Here is an 8,145-nt window from a genome sequence, read left to right as displayed (position 1 = left end):
TCCATGTGGATCATCCCAGGGCGGCTTCAAGCAAGCTTTTTAGACATTGTTGCTTGGCCGCTACTTTGACTGAGGTGTACTGGAACCAGTTTTGGCGCAATCTACCCAAGAAATCTGGGAAAGACGACGTAAGCACTCCAGTCGCATTTTTGGACGGAGCCGACCTTCCGCCAGTCTTTGACAACAATATCAAGACGGATCCAAGTTCAGCCTGGAGCCTCAAGCACAAAAATATGAGCCCCGAGATAATTAACCTAGGATTGACATGCAGTCGCTGATTTCACTGAAGCACCTTCAAGGTGTTTTAGATGCCAACGGTTTGGGCATGTGACCAAAGTTTGCACAAAGGATCGACGCTGTAAGCGGTGTGATGGTGACCACGAGTTTAAAGCCTGCAAGACAGATTTCGCTTGTGCAAACTGCGATGGTGATCATCCAGCAAATTTCTGCGGCTGCCCCTTCGGCGTGAGCGCGCTACACCGTCGGATATCTTTCATTGCTGGTCCCAAAACCGAACCAACTGAGAAGCCTGTGCCAGGCATTCAAGAGTTCCCAGCGTTGGAGGCGGACGTTGCCGCGTCAACCAGCAGCGTCCCTAAGATACCTGAGTCCAGCAAGGTGCCAAGGAGCACTGCGTGCGAGTCAGGTATTTGACTTCGAGTAAAAAGTGGCCAAGTTTCTGAGCGACCGGATCATAGCCAGACTCGAGGGCAGGGAAGACTTTCTTATGCCTCACAAGCGACAAGAAAACCAGCTACTGTGGCCAAGAGAGTGTCTCCATCGGCATCTTTTGTCGACTATGTGAGTGTGTTGCGCAAAATAAGGAACTCAAATAATAAAGTGTGTCCCACCTTCTCCATGCTTTTGGAGGGGCCCTGCGTTGACATGTTCCAGCGATGCCGCCTGGTAACCTGAGAACTTCCTATAGCTGATGTTTTCATTAGAGTCCATGATTACTGCCTTGGCAGCCAGCTTCTTCTAGACCTAATATGGCTAGTGTTCAGCGTTACGGATCTAAATCCACCGAAAAGCGCCCTTTATATTACAATTGAACTGCGCTGGGATTTTAATCCGGTTAGCTGAACTGAAATTACTCTTGAAAGCGACTTGTGTTCCAGTATTCGCCCTGTCTGAAGCTGACCTGTAAAGCGGCAGATATTTGGCTGGATATGCCGCCCATAAACCTGCAGCATAAAGTCATTTCCTGGAGGCCTTGTCGCGCTTTATATACGGAGGGAAATTTTGCGTTATCTTAAACGTTACAGATCTTTGCGCGGATGACATTGAGGCAGCGGCTATGAAATTACAACTCCGTTTTCGAACTCTTTTTATTGCATCCGTGTACGTATCCCCGCGGAAGACGGCGGCAATTGATTTGTTTCTGCAGCAGCTCTGCGATCATTTTCCACCCCCTCGAATCATCTGCGGTGATTTCAACGCCCATCATTCCGTGTGGGGTGACAGAAACACGGATTTCCCTGGACGCAAACTCCTAGACGTAAATTGACAGTTTCGGCCTGTGTGCTGCCAATGACAGAAGCCCTACTTTCTTCCGGTCTTCAGCTTAAGCGACCGCTGTAGACTTGAATTTGCGTTCACCTGATGTTCGCGTGAATTGGTCAACAGCACCTGACCACATCGGAAGTGATCATTACCCGATTTTCGTGTTTCCTGCCGACTTTCGATTGGCTGGTTCAGCCTATCTTCACGTGCATATTCGTTGGTCAAGTGTGGAGCTAACGAAACTATTGCATCATGCCCAACCCCAGGAGATGCTGACTAGAGAATTTCATAGGGAGTTCGATGGCCTGTTTAATATTTTCCTGAGAATGGAGGTCAGGTCAAAGTACGGAGGCGAAAAAAGAATTTTTAATGGTTACAAATGCTTGCGCCAGCCGCATGAAATCATCATATAGTAACCCTCCGCACTTGTTAGAAACCGTGAAATCATGCGGCTCACCTGGTCCGCCAACCCAGCCTTATGAAGTTTTACCAATGCTGTGTCTTCCCGTCTATGTTGAGGTAAAGACCCCAGTGCCCAGACTTTCAACACGTTCAGAGATTGTACCTGTCGCAAGAGACAATGCATTTTGGCTGCGCATTCTGGTACGTCTTGTGTGTGCGCAAATACAGACTTTCAGGAAGGGGGGGTGGGAATAATGGGATGCCGCAGCTGTGGGCATAATGGTCCACTATGATCGCTGCCTGCTGTAGGTTGGCCTCAATATTGCCGAGGGAGGAGCGCTGCGTCACAGACAGAGTGACGTAATCGGCGTACAGCGCATCCTGCGCACCTGCAACACTGTCCATCTGGGCCCACAGGTACATCATGGCCGTATTGAATAACAGGGGAGAGAGTGTGCACTGTGCTCTGAGGTGTAACCGTGGTTCTTAAATGAAAAAGACTATGCTCCTTTTTTGGATTTGAATGTGCGATTGTCTGTGCATCAAAAATTACGGAGTGTATCGAAAGGCGTTTCTGTCAATGGTTTGAGAGAAGTGGTGGGAATAATCTCGTAAAAGACAATATCAAATTCTCCCTTCAATTCTAAGGCGAGTAGGACCTTATCATTCTGGAGACATTCTACTGGTTGAGGATGGCTTCATTCAGTTGTTGCAAGATATCCTGTGCACATATGTCCAGGCGAAACCCGAACGTAGTGTCTGCGAAAAAGAGTTTGGATTTTATGAACACTGGAAAATCTGTCGCGTAACATCGTCTTCATATGTTTGCCCGCAAAGGAAGTCAGAGAGATGGGACAAGGTTGTTCGTGTTTATGGACTTGCTTGCTCTGGAAATGAAGGTGACCAAGGCGGCCCTTCAGTTATAGGGAGCGGCACTCCCCCCAACCACATTCTGTTAATGTAGTCAAATAGAGACAGGTACGCCAGATCGAGGAGGTTAACTTTTAATTTGACACATTTTTCACACCCCGAAGCAGTTCCAAGCTCCATTTGGGCCACGGCCGCCCTCAGATAATGGAACTAGAATAGTTGATTCAGCTCAAAATTCCCAGAGCCTGCATAAGAGTATGCCGGCCAGCAGAGCTCCTGGGTGGTGCCCATGTACTTGTCCCGAAGGTTGTCCGCCAAATAAATTGCGTTACTCTGAAAGCTTTATATGACTCTTTGGTGTTATTTTCGAATTTCCATGCATGTGTGCGTTAAGTAAATTGGGGCGCGAAAGAGTGTTCAGGCTAGACATCAGCTACGTAGCCGTACTGAATCGAAACACCCGGGGAAGTCGCCAAATTAGGCAGCACAGTCAGCCTTTCGATGAGGGACCTCGGGAATGAGATCTTTGTTTCTGTTTAAACGTCTGCCAGAACCACTAATGGATTAGGCAATCTCAGGCCTCACAGAGGTGGAGGGTTTGGTTGTTTACATAAAGTTACCTGCACTGCAACCGTATACCACCTGCCGTACTGAGAGCGCCAGTGGCGGAGTTAAAGGACAAAATGGTGCCAGTGTGCCCGTATGAGTACCCCATAATTCATTAGGCATACCTGCGCATGCCTAATGAACCAGCACTGCATCTGTGAAGTTTATGCGCCGAATGAAATTAACATGTTTGACGAGCCCCTGGAGGAAACAGTCACGCAACTATCATCTCAGCGGAAGCATGTACCAGAATACAATTCAGTGGAATCAGGAGGCTTGGTCATGTAAGAAGAATCGCGGAGATCTTTTAGAGAGTAAATTGATTCCATAAATCCAATTTCGGTACTACCCTTTTCGCAGTATACAGCTGAAAAAAAATCTTTCAGCAAAGACCTCGCCGCAGCAACAGAACAGATGGCAACGAGGACATCATGATGTCTTCGACGAATCACGGGTGACAACTACTCGCTATGAACAGCACGAAGGAATTGCTCGTTATTTATTTAATGTAAACGTATGAATCAACGTTTCGGAGTGATTGCGATTTCATATCTAATTCACAAGATAAAAATTTATGAAGCACCACCCTAAAGTCATTTTGTTTAAGAAATCCATTTCCCACTCGCTCATTTCTAGGCCCACCTACGCTTCGAACTGTTTTGATTCATGGTTAATCAACTAACTGTATATTTTATTTCTCAATTGCTTCCACACACACACTCATTGTGTGAAACACCAACAAAGATAATATCCAGCCCGCTTTAACCAAGCCGTGACTTAAATTATTCTGGAACCTTCCGCTAGGGTGCTCCTAATAGCTTGCGTTGCTTCCCGATGTACCATTCCACTACACCACCACCAACTGAAAGAGTGCAGTCTTGTTGCAGTTAAAAACGCATTTATAATTGGCTATATTTGAGACGTCAGTTATCATGCGTAGAAATGCATACATATACCTGGAGTCGAAATTAACTTAAGCCAATGCTTAAAAAATAAGGTATTTGAGGTAGGCCAGGGGAGCCAGCAGCATACAGTGCTGCCATGAGCATCCCAACCAGGTGCCCACAGTTGTCAGTTGCCTTGTGCACGGCAGGAAATGGTTCTTTGTAATTATTTACAGGTAATTCTGTTCCCCTACATTGTGAAACAGTTACTTTAAAATAGCTATAAATGCGACTTTGCAAAGTAAAGGTGAGCCCCCACAAATATCAATTTCAGTATTTTGCCTCCTGTTTTCTGAGATTGGAGAAAATCTCACAAAATGAAAAAAAAAAATTACGCTATCAGAGCCGCCATGGCTTCAGTGAACGAAATCGATTGCGACTGTGGCTCTACGGTCACGTTGCAGTAATAGGCCGATATGACTGCGATGGTTTGTTCGCTCGCGCCAGCCAGCCGGTGCACATTACTGTGAAAGTTGCAGCGAACTTGGCCGGTTCGATGAAGCCATCGCCAGCATTCCAGCCTACCACTACAATCAGGCTTTGGGCGTCCCAGCCGCAGGTGATTTCGTTTCCTGAAACCAAGATTGACAGCAGCACAAAGGTGGCGCGCAACTGCGTCACAAGATTGCATTCGTAAGGGTCATTTCGAACTCGGGAAAAAGATGCACGTTATTGCGAATAATGAAGCAATAGTTTCTGAATCCGTTGTTTTTATGCTGTTCTATGGTTTCCCGTTTCTGTTTCCTGTTTTTCCCTTATTTACAGGTCTGGATGATGCCTTCTCGCGTTTTATGTTTTCTTCATCTTCTGGCCTGCATGTACTTGCGACTCGGTTCTAGTTTTTTTTCTTTGCTCTGTTTTTTATTGTTCTTATGATAATTTTATTTCCTTGTTTTCAAAAAGTTATTTTTAAAAATGCTGCGGTTTTTTTTTTTTAATTGGCTTTAAGCCCTGTAAAGCTTTTGCTGGTCTGGGCTCTATCTCTCTTTCTTTTCACCTCTTCGAGAGCACAAATAAAATGGTAAAATGGACCATCGGATAGAGGTCACTATACTCACACCGTATATTTGTGGTTTATTAGTGTATTGCACACCTTTGACCTTATACGATCTCGGTCATGTCTACGTCATTCCGTATTACACTGAGAGTGAAATACATTTGTCTTTTTAAAACTACGAATGTACACGCGTAGCAAGTTTCGAACCCTCCCTTGTGCCTTATCACGCTCTATCAGAGTTGCAGCTGTGCAGTTCAGAGCTAGTGACCTCCGGAAAATACAAAACGGACAACAATATGGACAAATGAGAAATGATATATGTATGAGGGGAAAAAAACATGTGATGTGACCCTTAAATGTGGCTGTGCGGGACAAGTTTCACTTCTGTCACGGTGATCAAGAAACACTCAGCAATGAACACAGTAAAAAAAAAAAAAATAGGTAGCGTCTCACCGACTGTTTTTGGCAAGAGTCAATTAGTGGACTTTGGCAACTGATTCGTTTGATTTGTAGTGGCTTCACGGAGTCAAATTATAGACCTCCTTATGAGTAAAACCCAACTCTTCAAACAGAAATTAAAAATTAGATGGAAAAGAGGAAAAAAATATTTGTTTCATTCTACTGTGTCAAAAAGTACCTTCAATTTTTTTGTAATTGATCTGACTACCTTGTTTGATCGCCGTAATTACTGAACATTCTCTGCCTTTCGAAGGAATAATAAATGAAATGAAATACATATTTATTCTTGATCATCACAGCGTAGCCATGTCCATCGACTCTCATAACCAGACAGGCAGTTGGCTGCCACTTTTATTGACGTCTTCGAACGGCAATTACGCTCTATAGGCTCACGAATCAACTCTTTCGGCAGAAACATAGTCTTCTGAGATTAGAATAAAGTGACTGTTAGGCACAATGTTTCCAAGATGGTCAACGTGCTGGGCGTTTACGCAGCCTCAAGGAATGCCGTCGACAAAAAAAAAAAAAAAAAGAGAGAAAAATTGTTTGGGGGTGAGCGTGATGGAAAATACGTGTATTTTGTGTCTAGACGAATTTGCAGGCGAATCATCTACTTGTGCAAGTGAGACCATTTTCATATTTCGAAATGTACAATGCAACACCACACACAAGATACGCGGTCAGTGCTCTTTGCCCAGGCAGCTTTTCACACTGATCGATCACTAGGTTGGTACTCGCGTTATGCTGCTTATCTTATGTCACGTAACTGGAGAATTCGCGCTATTAGTTACTGCCATGCGACGCCTGCTTTGTTCGATATATGTGTCCATTAGATTTTATAATGTGCTGTCACTCCGCTCTCGGCAAAAGATCAAAGGATTATTGTAGCGAGGCGCTATCAGTTTCCACATTGAATATTTCCACACTGAATATCACCTTTTCGAAACCTGTTCTAAACAGGAACTCCATTTCACTTTTTTGTGGTTCGCGACCCTCAGCGAAACGTTTTTATATTCTATATTACCTAAGCTTTAATCTTGCCTTTTCTGGGATTCTTACATCTCCATATTTTCTTTGCCTACGCGTTACTTTTTCCTCATGCGCCAATTTTCACCCCTATCTTGCAGCGGTGTTGCTGGCATTTCTGAATACATTTATTCAAATCACAAATCAAGCTTACACGTCTTTTCAGGTGTTCTTTTTTTGAATTGTGAAGAGTTTAAGATGTTCTCAGATTCTTCTATGAAAACAGTGGTCATAGTTCGAATTATTCGAAGCGTAACGAAGTCTTCTTTGCAAAATATTTGCAGAAAGTTGCAGAATATTTTTTTCTAGGAAAACCTTCAATACAAACAATGTCCTTGCCAATGCTGTAATAACATGACAAATTAGGAAAATTCGATATCAAAAACAATGCCTTCCAGAAAAAGAAAGTATCGTGCTGATCAACACTTTTCTGTCGCACGTGAAGCGCTCATTACGCACATTCGCAGGTCGGTGTGAAACGAGGTCACTAACTCGCCTCACAGTTCCCCACCATTATTTATCGGACACATATGCCCCCCCCCCCCCCCCCCCCCCAAAAAAAAAAGGCGATTAAAAATAACAAAATGCAAATCGCATGAAACAGTGCTTTTTCTCTTCTTAACGCGTGCACATCAATTATAACAATTCGAGGAGTAAAAATTTTAACTTTCTTATGTCACGAAGGGAACACCATGTTCTGCCTCCATGAATATGACTAAATCCCTTTGATATTTCTTCTAATTACCAATTAGTTGAATTGGTTGGAAGCGTTTTTAATTTTCAGGGATTCAACATGCAGGCGCTTTTTTCCAATCATTTATACGCAGCTTCCTTTCGCATTGATGTTTAGCCTTGCCGCGTGTGCTGGGGAAGTGAGGTTTTGTCACATACACTAAATTCTCGACGATCGTGTTTTCAATGGGACGTTTTTTTCTGAAGTACTGTTTTCGCAATCTTTAAAACGGAACTATACCTTTCATAATATCCAGAGATCATCCCTCAGGAGGCTCAGGACCTTTAGTTATAAACTTTATTTTTTTTTGTTATTTTCGTCCTCATGACTATGTGCAACATGTTTTCCATGAAAATCTTGACTATTACATGTAAATGCAGCAAAACAAGTGAAGGTGAATTTTGATGGTCTTCACAAGATCAGACCATTCCCTTCGACCTGCTCACACCGGTACGTTACGATTATCCCTACTTTCCCAATTTAATTTCATATGCAAGAAATTTGCACCTGAATACTCCCTACTCCCAGCGAATAAGAGTATTCGAAATAATATATTCTTGAACGATTCTGCAAAAACGCAAGCATACTATTCAAGAGACACACTA

The 8,145-nt window shown here is 43.7% G+C and overlaps 1 protein-coding gene across 1 annotated transcript in view; it reads right to left on the bottom strand.

The window, feature by feature from the left end:
• Positions 1-8,145, bottom strand: part of LOC146207985 (procathepsin L-like) — a 138,824-nt gene that overhangs the window by 98,088 nt on the left and 32,591 nt on the right. The gene's annotated exons all lie outside the window — the stretch shown is intronic.

Source organism: Amblyomma maculatum, chromosome 1 (genome assembly GCF_055883805.1).
Source record: "Amblyomma maculatum isolate TAMU_Amacu chromosome 1, ASM5588380v1, whole genome shotgun sequence".
NCBI classification, from domain to species: domain Eukaryota; kingdom Metazoa; phylum Arthropoda; class Arachnida; order Ixodida; family Ixodidae; genus Amblyomma; species Amblyomma maculatum.
This window is presented reverse-complemented; position numbering and strand designations above follow the sequence as displayed.